This window comes from Cebus imitator, unplaced genomic scaffold (assembly GCF_001604975.1).
Source record: "Cebus imitator isolate Cc_AM_T3 unplaced genomic scaffold, Cebus_imitator-1.0 Scaffold259, whole genome shotgun sequence".
NCBI lineage: Eukaryota > Metazoa > Chordata > Mammalia > Primates > Cebidae > Cebus > Cebus imitator.
In genome coordinates this window covers 334,685-356,610 of record NW_016107574.1, presented here as the reverse complement: position 1 = coordinate 356,610, position 21,926 = coordinate 334,685, and the positions used below count along the sequence as shown (strand labels likewise).

Genomic DNA, 21,926 nt, shown 5'->3' with positions numbered 1-21,926 from the left:
GACTGGTATTGTAGGGTTTCCTACAGAGTTGGCTGTGACCTTGTCACCATTCTCACACTTGGTGATACGGTTTGGCTCTGTGTCCCCACCCAAATCTCATCTTGAATTGTAATCCCCGTGAGCCTAGGGAGGGACCTGGTGGGAGGTGATTGGATCATGTGGGCAGTTCCCCCAGGCTGTTCACGTGATAGTGAGGGCGTTCTCACTAGATCTGATGTTTCATAAGAGGCAGCTGCCCTGCGAGCGTTCTTCCCCTTCGCTCTCTGCCATGTAAGTTTCCTGAGCCATGTAGAACTGTGAGTCAGTTAAACCTCTTTTATTTATGAATTACCCAGTCTCAGGTGTGTTTTTATAGCAGTGTGAAAACGGACTAATACACCAGCTTCTCTGGCTATCTGGAAAGGCAGGGAGGGAGGGTGTCCCTTGCCGAGCCACCTTTGCAGCCCCCATCCCTTCATCTCACAGCCAGAAAGGGCAGAACCTGAGAAGCACAGCTGGGGTTTGAAGGGGGTCTGTGGCCCCTCTGGGACTGAGCATGTGTAGAGAGCAGAAAGAATTCAGGACATCCCAAGTGTCCCCAGACCCTTCCTCCATCTCTTCCCACAGGACTGAGCAGGTCAGGCCGCCTCACAGGGCTGAGGAAGGTCAGCGCATTCAATCTGGCCCCCACAGAGTCTCTCCTGGGAGGCAGCAAGGAATTCACTTGGGGTTCTGCCATGGTCATTCTCTGCTGACCCTGACCAAGGCCATATGAGGTGGCTGCCACCATGCCCTGGAGTTTACCTGTCCTCTATGTGCTCAGAGCTCAGTAGAGAAATGAGATTAATACTGACAGGCAAATAATGCAGTTTGTAAACAATCTGAAGCTATTTGGGACACAGGCACGTCCTCAGAAAGTTGTGCGAAATTAGTCTGTCACCAGTAGTATACGGCCTGTTTCCCATGCCTCGTTCTCCCTAACTTATGCCTCGAAGCAGCGCTGCCTGATAGAAATGTAATGGGAGCCACATATGTAATTGTAAAATTTCTAGTAGCCATGTTCAAAAATTAAGAAGAGACAGGTGAAGCTAATTGTAGTGAAACATTTAATCCAATCTATTTGAAATGTTATTATTTCAACATGCAAGTAATATAAAAATTGTTAATGGGCTATTTTACATTAAAAAAAATACCAAGTCTGAACTGTGATGTATTTTGAGCTTACAGCATATCCCAATTCAAACTAGCCACATTCAAGGGCTCATAGGGGCATGTCCTCAGCGGCTATTGCACTGGGCGGCAAAGCCTCAAAGACTTAACCAAGTTATTTCGTCTTTCTGTGCCTCGGTTTTCTCATCTGATGGACAGGGATGATAATGATACCTAGAGATAATACATACAGCGTTTAGCACAGCCCCAGGCTCAAGAAAACTTTTGGTGCTCATTCATTATATTGCTAGTGTTGAAGGTGGGGTTGGGGGGTGTGCAGTTTTTCCACTTTGAGTTCGGCTTTGGGAAGCAACTTTCCTTGAACTTGGATCCTGTGTCTACCTCAGTATTAGCTCTTACTGCCCTTTAGTCTACTGGTCCCTGCCTTCTGGCTCGCTAGGACTCCCAACACCTCCCTGGGCAACGAGCTGCCAGGCTATGATGCTGGTGGGTGGAGAGGGAGATGTTTTCCAAAGGAGAGGACCACACCTCTGATCTCCTAGAGGACCACTTTGGTAGCTCGGTGTGTGTAATGGGTATCCGGTTTATTAAATCCACATGGCAGCTCCTGACTCCTTTTGGCCAAGAGCCTGGGGCAAGGTAACCTGTATGGCATTTTCCCATTTGGCCAGTTTCTGTCATGTGCGTATCGGACAGTCCTCACTGGGAGCTCTGGAAGTGGTGGTGTCAGAGCAGAGGGGCCCAGCCTTGCTTCTTGCCCCTGGGCTGCCCTTAGTGTCTGCCAAACAGAAAGCCTTCAGTGATGAGGGCTGAAGACCAAGGTTTCCTCAGCCCTTGGTGGGATCCACTGGCTCCCTGGAGAAAACAAGGTGTCTGTCACAGCCAAGTAAGGGGTCAGGGTTTGGTGTGGATGGCAGCCCTGGTCCTGGGCCCCCCTCCGTGGGCTGCTGGGCCGAATGGGGTCTCCCTGAGGGGCCTGCTCCTTGCCTTGCCTCCTTGTCAGCTTCCTTTCATTGTCTTGTGTATTCCACAATGCCTTCCTTCTTTCATTTATTTAACTAATATTTATCGACTGCCAACTGTTCGCTTGGCATATGATATACAATGGTAAACCCTGCATCCTTGAGCTTACTGTCTAAGAGGGTAAGACACTAATCAAATCATCACACGAACAAATGTGCCACTACGACTGAAGCTGGTGCTGGGCGCGAGGGAGGGCCAGCTGCTTGCTTGGTTTGGTGTGTGGTCGGGGCATTGACATTGTTTTTTAAAGCTTTCCAGATGACTCTAAGGTGCAAGCAGAGCTGAGGCCCACCTGTGTAGGGGCGGGGGCGAGTGGGGGGTGGAGGGAGAGCATGTCGTCGGGGTGGGGCTTGGGTGAGAGGGAATGCTTCGGATTCTATACCTTGCGCTCTCTGCAGAGAGATAAAAATAAAAAAAATTGCTGTTTTTTTATTTTTTGGAGATAAGACCTAGCTCTGTCGCCCTAGCTGGAGTGCAGTGGCATAGTCATAGCTCGCTCCTGGGTTCACGTGATCTTCCCATCTCAGCTTCCCAAGTAGCTAGACTACAGGCAGGCCACCATGCCTCGCAGATTTTTTTTATGTCTTATTTTTTGTAGAGATGCGGTCTCGCTATGTTGCCCAGGCTGATCTTGAATTCCCAGCCTCAAGTGATCCTTCAGCCTGAGCCTCCCAAAGTGTTAAGACTACAGGCATGAGCCACTGCACCTGGCCTTCCTTGTAATTTCCAAGTAACACACCCATCAGTTATTTTTGACTTTCATTTTTTTTTTTTTTTTTTAACTTTAGATGGTACCTGAGCCTCAGTCCAGGATTTGGGATAGAAGGAGGCTGAGGGAGTGGGGAAGGATGCTTGTTTTCACATGGTATTTGGTAAACCATGAAAAAAGTTGAAAACATAATATTAAAAATTTTAAATTTATTTTTTAGAACAGGTAATATATTCATGTGGTTAGAGAAAAAGGTTTAAAGTGAAAAATCTCCCTCCCAGTTTTACTTCTGTGCAATTACCGCCCCCTTCCCTTAACTGGCAATTATTTTTATTTTTTGTTTTGCAAGTTTTAGTTTTCATTGAAAATGTAAGTAAATTAAACAAAAATCCTTTCCGCCTCCCAGTTTTTTACACCAAAAGCAGCATAATATAAACACTAGTCTGCCCCTAAACAATGTATCTCTTGGAGCTCTTTCTATGTCAGCACTTAGGGAGCTTCCTCATTCTTTTTTTTTTTTTTTCTGAACAGCTGCACAGTTCTCTGTTGGGTGGATGTAACATAACGTGGTAATTTATGACCAGTCCCTATTGGTGAACATTTGTTTGTTTCCCATATTCTTTGGCCATAATAAATTATGCTGCATCTTCTTCTGCTATAATAAATTATAACCTTATAAATACGTCACTTCACATGTTTGCAAGTCTATCTGTGGGATAAGTTCTCAGAAGCAGGATTACTGGGGTAAAGAGTATAAGCCTTGCAATTTTGATGGATTTTACCCAATTGCCGTCTGTGGGGGTTCTCCCACCAGTAACGTAAGAGGGAGCTTATTTCTCCACAGACTCTCCAACAGAGTGAGTTCTTAAACTTTTGGCTTTTGGCCAACTTTGCTCGACAAATGATATTATCTCAGTGTAGTTTTCATTTGCATTTTTATTATGAACAAAGTTAAGCATCTTTTCATAGAGGTAAGGGTCATTTATACATTTTTTTAATGTTTAAGTTTAGGGGTACATGTGTAGGTTTGTTATACAGTATAGGCAAACCCATGTCATGCGGGTTTGTGGTACAGTAAATTTCTAGGAACTGGTCTACTCACATCCATTTGTGTGACTGTACTTTTCTTATCAATTTGTAAGAGCTCATACATTTTTGAGAGAGTAGCCCTCAATTTGTGATATGGCTTATAAATATATCCCCTTAGATTTTTCTTGCTTATTATTATTATTGTTATTTTTGAGAGACAGGGTCTCACTCTGTCACCCAGGCTGGAGTACAGTGGCACAATCATGGCTTGCTGAAGCCTCAACCCCTCAGGCTTGAGCAATCCTCCTACCTCATCCAAGTAGCTCGTACCATAAGTGTGCACCACCATGCTTGGCTAATTTTTAACTTTTTTTTGTAGAGACGGAGTCTTGCTACGTTGCCCAGGCTGGTCTCGACCTGCTGGCCTCAAGCAAAGCTCCTGCCTTGGTCTCCCAAAGTGCTGGGATTACAGGCATGAGACACTGCACCTGGCCTGCTTATTATTCTTTTTTTCCATGCAGAAGTTTTAATATTTACTAGTCAAATGCATCAGTCTTTTATGAGTTCTGGAATTTGAGTTTTGGCTAGAGCTGTTACCCATGGCTGTATAGGAATTCTGCTGCATTTGTCCAGGCATTTTAAAGTTTCATAGTTTTTTGTTTTAAGTCTTTGATCCCTTTGAAGTTTATCCTGAACTACAGTGTGGGGTATAGATCTGACTTTATTTTTCTCCAGATGGGCACCCAGTTGGTCCCATGCCATTTACTGATTCGACTATATTTTCCTCACTGATCTGAGATGTCACATGTATCACATCCTCAGCTCCACACACAGCAGGGTCTATTTCTCACATTTTTATTCTGTACTGTTGGGATATCTGTCTGGGCATATGCCAGTGACACTCTGATTTGATTACTGGGAATAGATAGTATGCTCTTTTCCATTGCTCCTCCTTCTCAGTTTCTACAGATATGTTGGTTTACTTTTCTATACAAACTTTAAAGTCAGCTTGTCTACTCCTGTAACTTTACCCTCCACCCCTAATTGTGTTAGTATTTTATGGACCAGTGGTTAGGAATGTAGATGCTGGAATGAGAGACTGCCTGTACTCAAATCCCAATTGCCATTTTTCTGTGAGTGGGCAAATTTCTTAGTTTTTTAAAACTTAAATTTCCCCATTGAATATTCCACATAGTATCCTGTTATGAGAACATTCACAGAAGGAACTCAGCTAACACGGACTTCATTTACTAGGAACTATGTACAATACACTTATTACTGATGTTGTGATTCTCACAATCATTATTGAAGTGTCTCCATGACAGTGTCCCCACCCCACACAGCCATATCTCAATGTCATTGTCAGTGGAGGGGGGCAGAGGGAACGGCTCTGGCAGCTTAGCTTGTCTATAGGACCATGAGATTGGGTGTAGAGGGCCTTCGTGGCCTCCTGTCTCCAGTGGGAGAGACTCGTGTGTCCTGAGATTTAACACGCATTGCGACCTCTGGGGGCTGGGAGTGTTGACTGGACACACTGCGCCCTTCTAAATCTCAAAACACAGCCCCCGTCTTTCCTCCTCCCTCCGCTTCTCAGCACCTCTCCTCAGCATAGATCCATTCTTTGGTTAAAGAAGAGAGAGGCCTGAATAATAACAAGAATGACGATAATAACATTTGCTGCTATTTTGAGTCTCTTATCTGCCCAATAACTTGGAAGGAGTAGCTGGGAAAGAATCAAAATCATCATGACCATTCCACAATTGTCAGGATTTTTGGTTTCAATGCATAGCTTCCAACAAACCCTGTGGGGCTGAAGCGTGCCATCTTCCTCTTGCTACCTGGAGATGTGCAGCAGTGAGAGTCAGTCTCAGGCCAGATTCTACCATATGAAGAATGAGAGGTAGGTGTTCATCAAAGCATCACCCCCATGCCTGTGAGTGCAGAGTCCTTGGCATTTGGACAAGCACCGTGCATAAGAACACTCCAGGCAAAGGAAACAGTGTTTTGGTGGGAGAACCAGCCATCCTTCTAGGAACACCAGGTGGCAGACCCCTCCATTAAGTAGGGGTGGGGACACGCAGAACCAAAGGGAACTCTGGTTTCTGCATGCTTGAACCCTGTTTATGCAAAGGCCAGAATGCTGGACAGCCTTTCTAACCAGCCATGATTCTTGACCCCTGTTATTTACCCATGGCAAGTGGATCTGACCTACATGAGGTTAGGCTATAGACCCTATGGTATGAATTTAGATAAAGATAGTTGAAGTCCTTGATAGCACCTTCTAGAACATGGATTCTTGATAGGGAACCTCAACTGTTAACTAATTGCCTTAGGGTGAAGATGAAAGTAAATTTATACACATGTCTACATTTACTTCACATGGTTAATGCTTAAGTATTTTAAAGTAATTAATAGATGAGATGATAGGGACTTAATTCAACCCTGACTTCACACATGGGGAAGCTAAGGCTGAAGAAGGCAAGTAACTTGCCCAAGGTTACATGGCCACTAAGTGGGGTTCTGGAATTGAAACCCAGGTCTCTGCTGCTTTCCTGCCCTGTGATGACTGACTCCCCCCAGATGAGTGGACGCTTTAGGAGCCACCGTCCTGACCGTGCCCCTGACCGCAGCCCCAGTGCAGGGCTGGGCCCCAGCCATGCTGCCTGCATCCTCCTGCCCTTTTCCACCTTGGGCCTTCGCACGTGCTGCGTCTTCTGCCTGAAAAGTTCTTCCCAGTGCTGGAGGTTTTATTGCCACTAGGGCCTAGTGCACATGTCACCTCTTGGTGAGGCCCCTGACCACCAGAAAAGCCACACTCCCCATGCTTCTTTATCTCAGAGCTTATGTTCCCTTCACGGCACTTTCCACGATGCACGGTTGCTTCACGTGTAAGGAAGCTGTCCTACAGACGCTGGGGCCAAGGCTGCCACCTTCACTCTTCTATCCCCAGAGCTTAGCCCAGAGCCCACAGCAGATGAGACAATCGCCTTTCATTGAATAGATAATGAAGGGTAAGCATTAGTGAACCTGAAATCTAGTGTGGACTCGGGGTATCCGCGTGACAGCTGCTGCCCTTTATCCTCCTTCCGTGTCTCTGCCCACTGGGCTGCTGTGGTTTCTGTTTGGGGCCCTGTGAGCATTCCTGCTTCGGCTGGGCCTGGGGCCACCCTCTGAGTCACAGCCTGCCTGGCGGGACTTCCAGGTTCCTGGCTAGCTGTGCCAGTCTCTGCACTTCTTCAGGTAGTGGCCTCAGCTCTTGCACCCCGAGCTTGTCAGCACCCTGAAAGCATCTGGTTCTATGGGTGTGATGGGGACGGACAGGGTGCTTCCCTCCTTTGATTGTTTCCATGCCAGCCTCACTTGGGAGGCCAGCCTGGTATCTTCATCTGCTTATCTCTCTTCCTCCTTGAAACCACACAACCTCCAGCAGCCCTCCGAGTAGAGATCTTAAACTAGCTCAGCTAAACTCCCCCTTACTTCCTCTCTTCCCTCCCCTTCAAGGTCCTCATCCTTGCTTCGTCACCCCCACTTCCCCTCCATGTCAGAGCCAGGGATAGTCATGGCCGCAGCCCTCGTGAGCCTTCTCCACATCCCAGGCAGGCGTGCTGCAGGCAGACCCACGAACGAACCCAGGTGAGTGCTCTTCTTCCGACTCAGATGAGGAAACTGAGCATGCACAGGTTGGGAAGTGAGCTGTGTTTGTTGGCCAGGATTTATTTTGACTGGTGGCTGCATGTCCAGATGGTCTAGGCTGGCTCATCAAAGGATGCTCTTGTGAATGGCCTGCCACCAGTGGGGACCGACGGGGCCCCCTCGGTGCTGCTGATGACAGCGGCAGATGCCTGCATGTGGAGTCCCATCATTAGCCCAATATTCCCGACCTCTCTTCTCACAAGGGGATAGGTAGATGAATGATTTAGCTGATAGGTGAATTTGGGAGAACAAACAGGTCTCATGAATGCTCACCTTCTTCTCCTGCCTGCAGGGTGCCTGGGTCACTACTGTTCTTGGTCACAGAGTGAGCCAGAGAATGGCAGCCTCCCTCCCCTGCCCGAGCTGCCCTGGAGCAGGACTGGGAGGGTCCAGGGCTGCGGGAACTGAATAGGGGATTTGTCCAGTTCTGAGGTTCGATATCAGAAAGCCCAGGTGCTTGCAGCTCTCAGGCCTATTCCTCCAAGTCAGCTTTCTCAGCTGTTAAGGTGATATTTCGGTCTCTCCTCTTCTCCACTTCTCTCTGTTCAGAATTTCTAGGACCTAGTAGGCAAGAGGAGGCCACTCACTGGGCTCCCTCCAGCCCTAACCCACAGCAGTGAGGAGGTGCCGGGTGGTCCGTGGGGCTGTCTGACCCCTCCCAGCCCACCTCAGGTGGTGCCTGGGTGCCATCTCAGAAGCCTCGTTGGGTGACAAACCGTTTTGGAGGCTAGTCTGCTGTCAGACAAGAGAAATGTGGGGTTTGGGGTAGGGTTGCCAGATAAAATACAGGGTGCCTGCTTAATATAGAATTTAAGATAAACAGTGGGTAATGTTTTAGTATAAGTATGTCTCAAGTATAGCCTGAAACGTTAATATATTAGAAAAATTACTCTTTACCCGAAATTTGAATCTAACTGGGCACCCTGCATTTTCATTTGCTAACCCTAGTTTTGTTTGGCAACCCTAGTTTGGATAGGCTCTGGATGTTTCTCAAGCACGATGTAGGGAGAGGAGAGGAGATGGGGTCCCTATATCTCTCAGAAGGCCCTATATCTCTCAGAATGAGTAACAAAATTCTGAGTCAATGTGCATGGTCAGTGAAGAAATTTATCATTGCTCATAGCAAGGAGTCCAGGGCCAGGCAGGCTCCCGCCTCAGGCTCTGGAGCTCCAGCTCCACCCACCCTGAGGCTCTCTCAGCTCTGCCCTGGGATGCCCATCCCCAGGGTGCAGCAACCAGCTGTGGGTGTGATGGCCCAGCCTCCCTGCAAGGAGCCCTGTCTCTGTGGTCCTCCTGCAGGCTGTGCAGAGAGGAGCGGGTGGGGTACCTGAACAACTTGGGATCTCCACCTCTGAAGGAGGGAGGAGGTTGAGATGATGCATGCCCTTCCCCTCGGAGTGGGCTTTGGTAGGGGTGGTGAGCTCTAAGATCGCCCTCTACTCCATGGAAGCTTCCAGGACGAACCAGTGCCTGCAGACATGTGTCTTCCTTTCCTAGTCAATGTTTCCCTGAGCATCCCTGGGCTGCCACTTTCAGATTCCATGCACTGAAGGACCCTCCACAAATGTCTCCCTGCTTCGGGTGCTCACCCCTGCCACCCTACCGGGATTGACCCGTGTTCCCCTGTCTCCATCATCCGCTGGGGGCACTTCTTCTCCACAGGTATGTAAACTCCTCTCTGAGGAACATGCCCCGTATCCCCACAGAAGCATTTCCAGGAGCCTTACGAGTCTGTGTTGTTACAGAATCTGTGAGAGGTCCCTGTGGCCCTGCCCGGCTGCCCCAGGCAACTGGTATTGGCACTGCCATCTCCCTCCTTCCCTCTGCACACCAACCACTGGTTCTCCCCTGTTCCTGGCACTCAGCCTGGCACATGACAGGTGTCCAACTGTGAACTGAGTTGTCCAGAATAAGCCTAGTGGCCCAGGCTGGCTGGGGATTAGGGGGTCCAAGGCCACAACCACCTGCAGGTCTGTCCCAATCCATAGGTCAGACAGTGGGCGGGTGGCCCTTTAATCAAGGGCAGGGGAGGGTCAGGCAAAGGCCAGACATTCAGGTTAAAGCTGCTTGAGCCTGACAGAGCTGGGAGAAGGGCCTGCTAGGGAGGTGCCTGGAAGGAGCTGTGATTTAAAGCAGCTTCCTTGGCATAAACTGTGGGCTTCTACAACCCTGCAGAGCTCCTGTCTCCCTGGGTAGGGCTTAGAGGGTGAGGCTCCAGCTCCCTGGCCTTGTCTCCTGCTGACAAGGGTGAGGTGGTGAGGAAGGCCACTGCCTCCACCATGTATCTGCTTTAGTTCAGACCCGGGAGCCATGAGTATTCTCCAGGTTGATTCAGTTTGATGAACCCTTGCTTATAGTGTCCTCTGTGGCAGGGTCAGGTATCTCATGGGGTATGATACCCACATTGATGCAGTACCAGATGCCAAGAATCAGGTTACATATTTTATGTATCTTGATCTCTTTTAACCTCGTGACATCCCTGTGAGGTAGGTATTATTCTTATTCTTGTCCTCATTTTTCAGTTGAAGAAACTGAGGTTCCAAGAGGTTCAGTGACCTCACAAGTATGTGGGCAATGCACAGCAGTGTGGAGGCCCCAGAAAGGGGAGCAGAGTGGGGCTGCTCCTGGGGTCACTGCTACTGCTGGGGCTTGGGGAGGAAGCCTAATGGCAACCCCAAGGCCATGGAGCAGATGGCCTGTGCAGCAGTGGTTGTCAGATGGGACAGTGTGGCTGTCTGACCATCCTGGCAACATGGTAGCCCTGGTCTGGGGGTCTGGGGAAAGGACAGGCCAGTGTTTTCATGGGGGGCAGGCTGCTTGGACACTGCTGCTTCCCTGGCCAGCACACGCATTGATTATTTTTCCCATTTGGCTCCCACAGGGCCTGGTAATGGAATTGAAGAAATCTGAATGAATTGTCTGATGCATCATGACTAAGCTTAGAATGTGCCAAGTGTCTCCCAGGAGTGGCCCTTGGACAGCAGGGCTGGAGTGCTGGGACTCTGTGAGCAGGAAGGAGGCCGTGCTCAGGGAGAGCCACCGACTGAGCCGCTCAGGAGTTCTGGAAGTGCTTGGAGGGTGTGGGCAGTTGTCAAATGAATTTGTGGCACCAGCCCCTTGGCTTTCTGGTGAAGGGGTAGTGGCACAGTCTGTCGTCGTGCCTCTGGTGGTAGATGGGCAACTCAGTCCACACAACCTCCTTCATAAAGCCTTGGATACTCCCAAGCTTTACGGATCTCATTTTGACTTCCCAGGAAGCTCCATATATTGGTCTTTGTGAATTTTATGGAGCATTGCAGGATAATTTTCATTTTTTTTCCATGAACACTCCATTTCAAGTATGTTCAGGAAGGCTTTCATCATCTCTTTTGGGCCTCCACTTCCCTCCCACCTCCTTCCTACATCTGTTCCTCTCTAGGGTGAATAGTTTCAATTTTATCAACGTTTCTTCCTGTGGCTGTATGTGTAGGTCCTTTTCCCATGCTGATCACCAAATATAAGATTTATTTATATCCTACCCAACATGTACTCTTTAAAATTCAGGTGCCCGTAAGAATGATAGTAGCTAAGAGCTTTTATTGAGCTCAAACGCTGTCCACATGCTTCATGTTCATTTTCCCTTTTAATGTCACAATGACCTTTTGAAATCGATATTATTGTTACCTCCCACTTTGTCAATGAGGACACTGAGATTCAGGAAGGTTAAGTACCTCTCTTGCTCAAAGGTACACAGCAAATGAGGAGGAGAGCTGGGATGAGACCTAGGAATCTAGGCTCCGAGCCCCTCCACCCTGCTACTCAAAGTACGGCCCAGAGACCAGTGGCTCAGGCAGCCACCGGGGCCTTGTGAGAACTGCTGACTCTCAGGCCCACATCCAGACGTCCCGGATCAGGAGGCCAGTTGGTTCACGTACATGCTCAAGTTGGAGCAGCTCTGGTCTAGTCTCCCTGGAAGGACATGCACCCCTTTACTTTCACTGATGCTGCCTTGGAGCATGTTAGATTCCGGTGTCACAGCCCCTTCTCTCCACCCTGAGTTGGTGCTGTCCTCAGGCTCATCTCTGTCCTGCACTGGCCCTTCCTGCAGAAGGCACATTTGTCAGAATGATAGTATGATGGTTAATTTTATGAGTCAACTTGGCAAGGCCATGGTACTTAGACATTTGGTAAGCATTACTCTAGATATTTCTATGATGGTATTTTTTAGATGAGATTAACATTTAAATCAGTGGACTGAGTAAAACAGATTACTGTCGTTAATGTGGGTGGGTCTCCCTCAATCAGTTGAAGGCCTTAATAGAAAAAAATCAAAACAAAACTGACCTTCCCCTTAATAGAAAAAGACTGAAGAAGAAGCATTTCTGCTGGAAAACTGCATTTGGACTTGAACTGCAACTCTTCCCTGGATCTCCAACCTGCCAGCCTATCACATTCATGTAAGCCAATTTTTTAAGATAACTCTTTCCCACCCTTCTCTATTAATATCTATCTATCTATCCATCTCTCTCTCTCTTTCCCCCTCTCCTGTTTGTTCTTTTTCTCTGAAGAACCCTAATACATCACTTTTCTGCAGTCAGAATTCACAGTTTGAAGCAGACTTGGCTCTAGAGGTATGTGGAGATGGATGAATACAGAGGGGAAGGCTGGCTGATGTTTTCCCAAGGGACAACCCTTATTTCTCTGAAGAAACAGATAGTGTTCCTCATCCTACAACTCTCACTGGGGCTCTGCTCTGCAGAAATGGTCAGCAGTGTATACCTGGGCTCAGACCTGGTTATGCAGTCACATCTCACATGCCTACACCCAAACCCACTGCTCCCATGGCTCTGGATCCTCCTGGTACCTGTCTCCCTGGTGACCAAGCTTAAGGGTACCTCTCCTCCAACTCTGCTGCTTGGCCCAGGGCAACTCTGAGGTCATAGCAATGTCCCAATCAGACTGGTTAGGAGGAAGAGGGGTTGGGGCAGAATGAGGCAAGGGAGGCTTTCAGCAATTCAACTATCATGTGTCAGGTTTTGCTGTTTTGTGGTTTTATTTGTAATTTTCTTAACCTACGTGAATAAAAACAGGGTAAAACATTGAGCTTCTTGGTTCTGTAAGCCAATATTTTTCACCAAATTTGGATTTTTTTCCTGTTAATGTCTCCAAAAACTTTCCTGGAGAAATTCCCATTCTCTTTTCTTCTAGCACTCAAATTATAGACATACAAAGTCATTTGATAGTTTCCTATTAGTTATTGAGGCACTGGTTATCTTTCTTTAATCTTTCTGTTCTTCAGATTAATACTTTCAATGGATTTTTTTTTAGTTTATTGACTCTTTCCTCTGCTATCTCCTATTTGATGTTAAACCCATCCAGTAAAATGTTTGTGTCAGCAATTGTACAGCTCTCATGTTTCTTCCTGTTGAGATAGCCATCTGTTCATGAATTAGGATAATATTTTCCTTGAATTCCTTGAACTCTGATATCTTATTTGGGTACTCAGCATGTTAATGAGGTGTGGGTCAGAGTGCTAATGTCTACCATCACTCTTCAGCCTCTGTATTATGCTTTCAAACTTGTAGTAGGTGTTCCCTGGTCAGACCTAGGTAGTTACACCCTGTACATATACAGCCCACTCCTCAGTCTTCAGCTTCCAGGGTGCAACATTTCTAGAGTTCTGTCCTTACCTTTTCCCCGTCATGCAGCAGCTGCTCCAGCTGCCTTGAAGTCTGTTTTCTGCCTCCTCAGCCCATTGGTACTGCCATGCTTTGTTTGGACTCATTCATTGCTCTGAAGTTGGAAAATTTCCCTAGAAAGAGAGTAGGATGGTTATTGAGCATTACCCTTGTTTCCTCTAACATAACACCTAGTAAAGTTTGAATTTTTATCTTCTATCTCTTATATTGGGCCATAGGATTGAGTAGTTTCTCTGGCTTTCCTGGTTCTCACACAATGGCATCTTGCCTTTCAGTTCATCTGATGGTCGGTCCAAGACTCCCCCATCCTTTTTTTTGTTTTTGTTTTTGTTTTTGTTTTTGAGACAGTAACTCACTCTGCCACCCAGGCTAAAGTGCAGTGGTGCAGTCATGGCTCACTGTAACCTTCTTTTCAGGCTCAAGTGATCCTCCCACCTTAGTCTCCTGAGTAGCTGGAACTACAGGTGTGTACCACTATGCCTAGCTAAATTTTTCACTTTTTGTAGAGATGGGGCTCTCACTATACTGCCTAGCTGATCTCAAACTCCTGGCCTCAAGCGATCCTCTCATTTTGACCTCCCAAACGAAACAGTGGGATTTCAGACATGAGCAATTGTGCCTGGCCACAAAGGCCTTTTTTTAAAAAAAAAATTGTGATAGGTAGTCTTTATTCCCACTATGTGGCACTCACTGTATGCTAGGCATTGTGGTAAATGCCGTGTATCTATTTCTCACTCTCATATCGGCCTCTTCAGGGAAGTGTTTATACCACCCCCATTTTACATGTAAGGGAGGGGAATGTAGAGGGGTGAAAGGGCTTTCAGTGGTCACAAAGAAAGAAGTGGCAGTTGAGAACTGAACTCGGGACTGTTCCATCTCATCCCATGCACTAAGCCATTGCTTTCTTGTTTCTATACACCTATCTACAGCCCAACTTCTCTGCCATTTCAGCCCCTTAAAGCACTAACATAGGTTTCTGGAGAACAGTTTTCTCTGCCACTGATTGTTTCTGCCAATGGATAACGCAGTATACCCTGCACTTGATACCCCTGCACTCCCAGACACTCTCCTCTCCCCAGCATAGCAGTGTTTGATCAAGTACCTTCCAGCACCATCGATGGGTACAGTAGTTTCCTAGGGACCCTGGGAGAAGGTGCAAAAACAATTTTTTTACCTAAAGGGGTCTTAGAGACAGTTATGTCATCCATTTTGCAGAGGAAAAGACTGACCTAGAAGGGAGTGGCCTCGCGAAAGGCCCATGGCTGCTACAGTGCCAACACTAGAACTCAGCTCTTCAGATTTCCACGTCTATCTGTTAAGATTCTGGCAGGAAGCACATGTCACTTGGGTTGCAGTTGAGGAGAATTCAGTGCAGGGACTGTTTACGAGGGAGTGGGCAGAGTTAAAGGACACTAACAAGGGATGATGAAGGATGCTAGGATTTGTAATAGCAGAAAGCCATTGCTACACCCGTACCTGTAAGGTTTAGGGAAGGGAGAGCTAAAGCAAAGGAGAGGGCTACCTGACAAGAGCTATGCCCTTGGGTAGAGGAATGCAGCCCAAACAAGTCATGGCCCATCAGGGAGGGAGTTGGGAAAATAAATACCCTGACTGTCTCTCCACCCACCTTCTGATCTCCTCTTAGCACCTCCCATTGGCTGAAACCATCTGGAAGCCAGACACCAAGGAAACCTTGTTGATGCATTTCATTGAGTTTGGCCTCCCTGGACACAGAGCAGAGCAGAAAAAGGTGGAGGGAGGCTCTGGAGGGGCAACTGGAGAGTAGCCAGCACTTCATACTGATGCCTCAACTCCACCTGCTCCAGAAGACAGAGCGTCTGTACTCTTCAGGAGTTTGTAAGTCCAGATAGAGGGCCAGGAGTGAACAGGTAACCAATAGTTCAAGACTGAAACCCCTGTGAGGAGCAGAGAGGATTGGTCCCCAGGCTGGATGTGCATCCGCCCCAGGGAATGGGACTCTTAGGGAGTTGTTCTCCTAGGTAGGGCTTGTCGCTCTCTGTACCTGTGGAGAGAATAGGATTCTCTCAATGCCATTAAACTGAACAAGCATTTATTGAGTGTGTACTGTTTGGAAGGTGTTGGGTCTCTAAAGATGCATAGGCGTAACCTACCTCTGCCTCTGAGAGATTCGGAGAGGCATATAGGTGACCAGAAAACATCATTTTTCTGCATGAAGTTTGGGGGAGGCACATGTGCTTCTTGGTTTACCAGTTGACAAGGTGAAATTTCCACGGTGGGTGTTGAGTGTGTGCATGGACTTGGGCATGGCTTCTAAGATAAAGGAGTTTTAAACCTCTGTCTTCTGCCCTGCCATCTCCGCCACTTTCTAGTTATAAGAGGAATGGCAAACTGTGGCCATTATGTGAGCCATCAGGGTCTGGGGACTTGCCGGGGTAGACATTTTCCTGTTGGCTCTGAATGAAGACATCATCCAGTGGCTACTCTGAGAGTATGCGGAGTGGGCATGGGTGATGGTAGAGACTCCCAAGTGTCTCAGGGACAGGCATTATAGGATGATGGCTCTTTCCTTATTGGGGTTGGGGGGCGGGTCTGTGAGCGAACACTAAAGACTAGAGCTTCCAAATCCTACAACTCTGCCTTGATGGTATAATAGTGAAAATAGCTAAAATATATTGCCAGGCACTGTGTTAACTGCTCTGCAAGCATTCTCTCGATATATTCTTACAATGATCTTAAGAAGTAGGTACTAGGAGCAAACGGAAGCTATGAAGGATTAAGGGACTTACCCAGGGTCACACAGTTGGTACATGGCAGAGCCCGAATTCCACTCATCCCTGTGTGCCTGTGGAATGTTACCTGGGTGTGGAGGTGCTGAGAACGGTGTTGGACTTCGGAAAACAGTTTGGCTCTTGAACCATTTTCTGCATTGTTCTCTGCTTAGGAGGGTTGGAACCTCTTGTTCTGAGCATGCGAAGGACTCACTGACCTTTCCTGATGCTCCGCTGGGCCCAGGTTCTCCTCTGAATGACAGAGGTTCTAGGGACCAAGAACACAATACAAAGCTTCACCTCCCAGGCCTCCCTCCCCACCTGACTGGCCAGCTCTCCTTCCTGTCTTCCCATAAGGCCAGAGAAGGCATCAGACGGCAAGCAGTATTGAAGTGAGACGTGACGGGAGAGAAGGCATTCATCCTTCAAAGCTCAGACACCCTTCCCTGGAATGCGCCCCTGTTGTTAGTCTTTGCTCTTGGTTGACCTGCTTTGGTAGGAAGCAGGATGTGCTCCACTCAGCTCACTGGTTCACATTCTACTCCACTGGGTGTGGTATCCACCGGGCTGTTGACCAGGGGTTCATTTAGTCACTCATAATATGTGAGGACTCCACAGTTCACAAAACCTGTTCATGTTCATTTGATCTTCACAACAGCCTCACAAGGAAGGAACTCACATCGTTCCTAGTTTAGAAAGGAAGAAACTGAGGCTCAGGTGTCTCTAAGCCAAGATGAGTCTGGCGGTTTATTTCACCAGCGCTGGTGGAGCCCCTGTCAGCCCCATGCCCTGCTGAGCAAGCTGCCTGGACAAACGTGGGGCCTGGGCACAGAGGGCAGACATTTCCCAGTCTGCTGCTTCTGTCTTCAGGAGTCAAGCCATTTCCTGAGTACCAACTCTGAACTAGGCATTCTGGTGGGTGTGAGAACTCAGTTACATCATTCTTGACTTCTAAGAGCTTGCAGTTTCCGTGGAGAGATGAGAATTTTGGGTGTAAGAGTAACCAATGCCACTAGGCCAAATCAAGTTGGCTTGGGAGAAATAAAACAATTTAAGAGGCCAGCTGGCCTCAGCTGCAAATGGTCCTTAGTGGAGGTGGGACCTGTGCTGTTTTCTACAGGAAGAGCAGTTCATGTTCGGGTAGGGAGGACATGGAACAGTATTCTAAGAGGAAGACCGTGCTGAGGGCCTGGAAGGAAGACAGCAGGAAACTGGAGACAGGGAGGCCAGTTTGTTGTAGACCAGGGGAGGAGAGAAAGGCAGCATGGGTCTTTGTACAGGAGAAAAGAGAGATGTATTAAGTTCCAGAGGGAGCTCTTGAGCTGGGTCCTGCTGGGGGAGAAAGAAGACTGGGACAGTGGGTGTCATTTACCCCCAGGGCCTTGGCCTCAGCTTCAGGCTGTGTTGTCCTGAGAGTACAGCTACCTTTTCCCCATGTGCTTTAGGATTACCTCAGACTCCTTTTGCCATGGGGGAAGGATACCCAAGGATCTGGGTCAGGCAGCATGAACACATACCCAGGGGCTGCACAAGCAGCCCTCCACTGACCGCTCTCAGCTCACCTCCTACCATATCTCCTATTACTGACCACTTCATTCACAAAGCCCCTGCCACACTGGCCTTCGCCTATTCATCCAGCATATTGATATCTTTCTGCCACAGGGCCTTTGCATTGGCTGTTCCTTTTGTCTGGAATAATTTTCTTCTAGCTCAGCACAGGTATGGCTCTTTCTCATCTTTGAGTTTCACTGGTCAGAGTGACCTTCTCTGACCTCTCCATGTTCAGATGGAGTCAGTCCCTCCTACCTCCCAGTAACTCTTCGTTACATCACACTATGTCCATTACCTTGAGGGCACTCACTATCTGCTGTAATTTCCTGATTACTGTCTTTGTATTCCCTCTAGAATAGAAGCCCTATGAGAGCGTGAACCTGGTCTATCTTGTTGCCCATACAACATGTACTGGTCTGAGTAGACAGTCAATTGCATTTGCTGAATTGATGAATGAGCACCATTTCTCTCCAAATCTCCTTAGTCACACTCAGACAGTATTAAGGGTGGACAGGGTTTGGGGAGTGAGCAGGTCTGTGGATCTCTTGGAGTTACAGGCATCCTTCTATATTTGCATTCTTTTCCCTGGGAAGTAGATTGGTGGTAATCACCATGTTCTTCACCAGATGCTCCTGGCTCTCCATCTTCTGGGCAAAGGATAGAATTGTACTCCCTTGGCCCTTTTGAAATGAGGCCTTGTCCTGGGATTTGTTTTGGCTTCTGAAAAGTGAGTGGAAGGGATGTGTGTCTCTTTGGGACAGACACTGTAAGAGCAAGTGTATGATTCACCACGCTCCTTCCCTCCACCATGATCGCACCATGACTGTGGGTTGTATATTGAGACGGAGCCTCTATCAGTCTGAGTCTCTGAATGACTTCAGTGAGCAGAGAACCCACTGACCCATGCTGGACATGTAGCAGGAGCAGGAATTAAACTTTGGCTGTGTTAAACCATGAAGATTTTGCTTGTATAGCCTAGCCCATCCTGACGGATAAAGAGTCCCAAGTTTTTATCAGGTTCTCAGAGGAGTCTGTTAGCCAAATACAATCAAGAACCATTGGCTCAGGGATCAGCTGGAGTGGTAGGGAAATGCAAGAAAGGTAGAACTCATGTACAGTACATGCCCCATTATGTGCAAGACGCTTTGCTGCAGTGCTTCATGTATGTTATTGCATCAATTCTCCAGCAACCTTGTGAGGCAGCTAGTATTAACTTCATTTTGCAGAAGAAACAGACTTAGAGAATTTAAGGCATTGCTACTAGAAGTGTGGTGGGCAGACCAGCAGCATCCGTATCACCTGAGAGCTTATTAGACATGAAGAATCTTGGACCCTTTCCTAGTCCTATTATATCAAAATCTGCATTTTGACAGTGTCTCAGGTGATTTGTGTGCACATTAAAGTTTGGGGCACATTGATTTGAGGAGTTCACTTGATGATCTCTATCTAGCTCATAGACGGGGGACCCAGGCAGCAATGGCTCAAGAGATAGGATAGCATCCCCACTCTGCCCTACCATCCCTTGTGGGGAGAGTGGGAATCAGGATGCAGGATTTGAGTTAGGCATCTGATCTCCCTCCCAGCTTGTGTTCATTGGCTCCCCTGGCAGATACATCTTCAGCCAGTTTGAATGGTTGGTTGTGACCATTTATTGACTTCAAAAACGACTCAGATCATGTGTCTAGGGTTGTGTTCCTTCCAGCTGTGGATCTGTGGAACAAACAGCAGTCGTGGACTGGAGGTGAAGTCAGACTTGGGTCTAGAGTGGGGAAGACCTACCCTCGCTATACCTGATATGACTGGGGATCTGGGGTAATACCTTGATAATGGCAGTCACATGTCTTGGTGCCTCTGAGATGACAGAATTGGGTCCCCTTGGCATTGAGCTTGATGCCTCTGATCTTGAAGTGCCTCAGTGGGTGCTAAATATTCCAGAAGATCTTGCATGTTGCCTGAATCTGCCAGTGGCCAGAACACAGATCTTAGAACCCTACATTTCCTGCTTCCATCTCCAGGGACTGAGTGATGCTACTCTCTTACCATGTTATAGATGAGGAAATGAGCAGGAAACTGTGCCAAGAGAAAGATTGCAGCCCCCTGCAGACATGGCCAGAGCTGAGCATCTGTGGGAAGAAGATCCCAGCGGCCCATGGCCTCTGGCACTCTTATCGGTTGATGGCATTCATCTCTGCAGAGCCACAGTGGACTTGCTAAGGAAATTGAAGCTCTTAGGCAGGGAAGCACAATTTGGCCTCTTCCTACTAAAATTACAGACCATTTTTAGCTCTTTTCTTTCCACGCATTTAGATTTTCCATAAAAAAGGCACAGTGCCCTCTCCCTCAGTTAAAATCTAGTTATCCATTCAGCTAAGTGAGAAATCTCATATTACAGAATTATTAATTAATTCAACAAATATATATTGGGTGCCTGCTGAGTGCCAAGCACTGGGGCTAAGAAAAGTAATAAAGTGTTTTTTTTTTCATTTGTTTAGGCCCTGGGTTGGTTCAGATATAAAGAATAAAACAACAGTGACCTGTCTTCAATTGCCCACAGTCCAGGGAGGCAGGATTTTACATTGCTGCCATGTGGAGGATTGAGGTGTACATAGAGTAATCCCTGGGTGTGCACAGAAGTAGATGACAGTGTGGGGCAGTGGCTTAGTGTGTTGGCTGAGGACTCAGACTTGGATTCCTGTTCTGGCTTTAGAATTTGCTCCCTGAGAGCCACATCTATTAGACAGAGATAGCAAGAGTGTCTGATGGTGAGGATAGAAGGAGAGCACTGCCATTGATTGAACTCTTTATTATAAGCCCAATGTTGTGTTAAGTTACCCGAGACGCAGGATTATTGGAGGCTTGCGCAGCTGGTGCTAACAGGAGTTTGGGGTGAATGGGCATTACCATTTGAGAGCCTCCTTTATTAGCTGGGGAGTGAGTTGTCCAAGGTGCCAGATCCAGCTGGTGGCAGAGCTGTCTCTTGTTCCCAGGCCTCTAGCCTCTTTCTGCATTGACTGGGCACTTGCCCCACTTTCCCAAGCTGGGCTCGGGTTTTGTTCCGATATGGAAATGTGACTGCAGAGGGGCTGAGGGTAGCAGAGGCTCACCCAGGACGGCCGCCAGCTCCCTTCCCATGGATCAATGGAGCCCACACCTCCAGTTGGCAATCTGTAGAAAAACAAATTAAAACAGAGAAGCTCTCATTTCCTTTTTCCCCTCATCCTGCCCTGACAGATTTATTTTGGAAAGCGACAGGAGGCTAATGGAATCACTTAATTTCCCTGATAATAAATTACCCCCAAGTGCAATAATTAAACGTTTCACAACAAACAGTTTCCTTCTGCAAAACCTCCCTCATAGGTTTCTCCTGCTCTGCCAGCCCTCCTTCCTCCCCCTTCCTCCCCGCTGCCCTCTACTCCACCCTGAGTTGGCCTGGCCTGTCTAGTGAGTCATCTTTCGTTTCTGGGCTTAAGGAAGCTGACCCAGGCAATCACCCGGGGCCAATAGGAGAACCCTATAGGAATATGGGACAGAAAAGAATGTGTCAGGAAAGAAGCAACCAGATCAGGGTTTGAATCTTGGCTCTGGCACTTCCCAGCTGCATGACTTGGGAAAGTCACTTAATTTCCATTTGCTTTGGTTTCTTCATTTGCAAATGGGGATAAAACCGCTCAGCTGGCAGAACCCTGATAAGGCTTAGAATCAGTGTGTGCAAAGTCCCTGGTGCATAATAGGTCTTCAGCAAATAGGAACTGTCAAAAATTAATGTTTCCAGTTTTTTTTTTTTTTTTTTTTTTTACTTACACTGCCCTGAATTGTTGGAGTGGGAGAGAAAGAGAGCTAGAAAGAGCGACAGACAGAAAGAAAGAAAGAGAAAGAGAAAAAAAGAAGGAAAAGAAGTGAGCTGAGGTGGGCGTCTCAGACCACTGCAGGGCTGGAGAGAGCAAATGAGGCTTTGTCAAGTGGTGCTCAAACCTTTATGTAATCATGCACGCCACAGCTAAGGGACAGCACATATTTGCCAATCTTCCTAGCCAGATGTCTGAGGCTTCACAGCAAGCTGAAAGGGGCCAGCTGGAATTTGGAGACCTGTCTTTGTTCCCTTGCGACTCAGAAGCTGGGTGCCCGTCTGCACATTAGCAGATTTGGAAGCGATGATGGCATTTTCCCCTATGATGCGTGATTAATGTACAGTTGACTGTGGAATGCACAGCTGTTGGATATTTCAAGGCAAACACCTCCATAAGACTGAGAAAATACCTGGGTTTATATGATGCAAGGTCCAGCCTTGGTGTTAGTTAGATACAATAGGCAAGGGTCAACACTGCCAGCCCTCTGGCCTGGAGG

At 47.6% G+C, this 21,926-nt stretch overlaps 1 long non-coding RNA gene across 1 annotated transcript; it reads left to right on the top strand.

Moving 5' to 3' along the window:
* Positions 1–8,469: 8,469 nt before the first annotated feature.
* Positions 8,470–17,681, top strand: LOC119467091. Its single transcript, XR_005195615.1, has 3 exons — positions 8,470–9,265; positions 10,485–12,039; positions 14,927–17,681. It is a non-coding gene; the product is annotated as an uncharacterized LOC119467091 (long non-coding RNA).
* Positions 17,682–21,926: the final 4,245 nt, after the last annotated feature.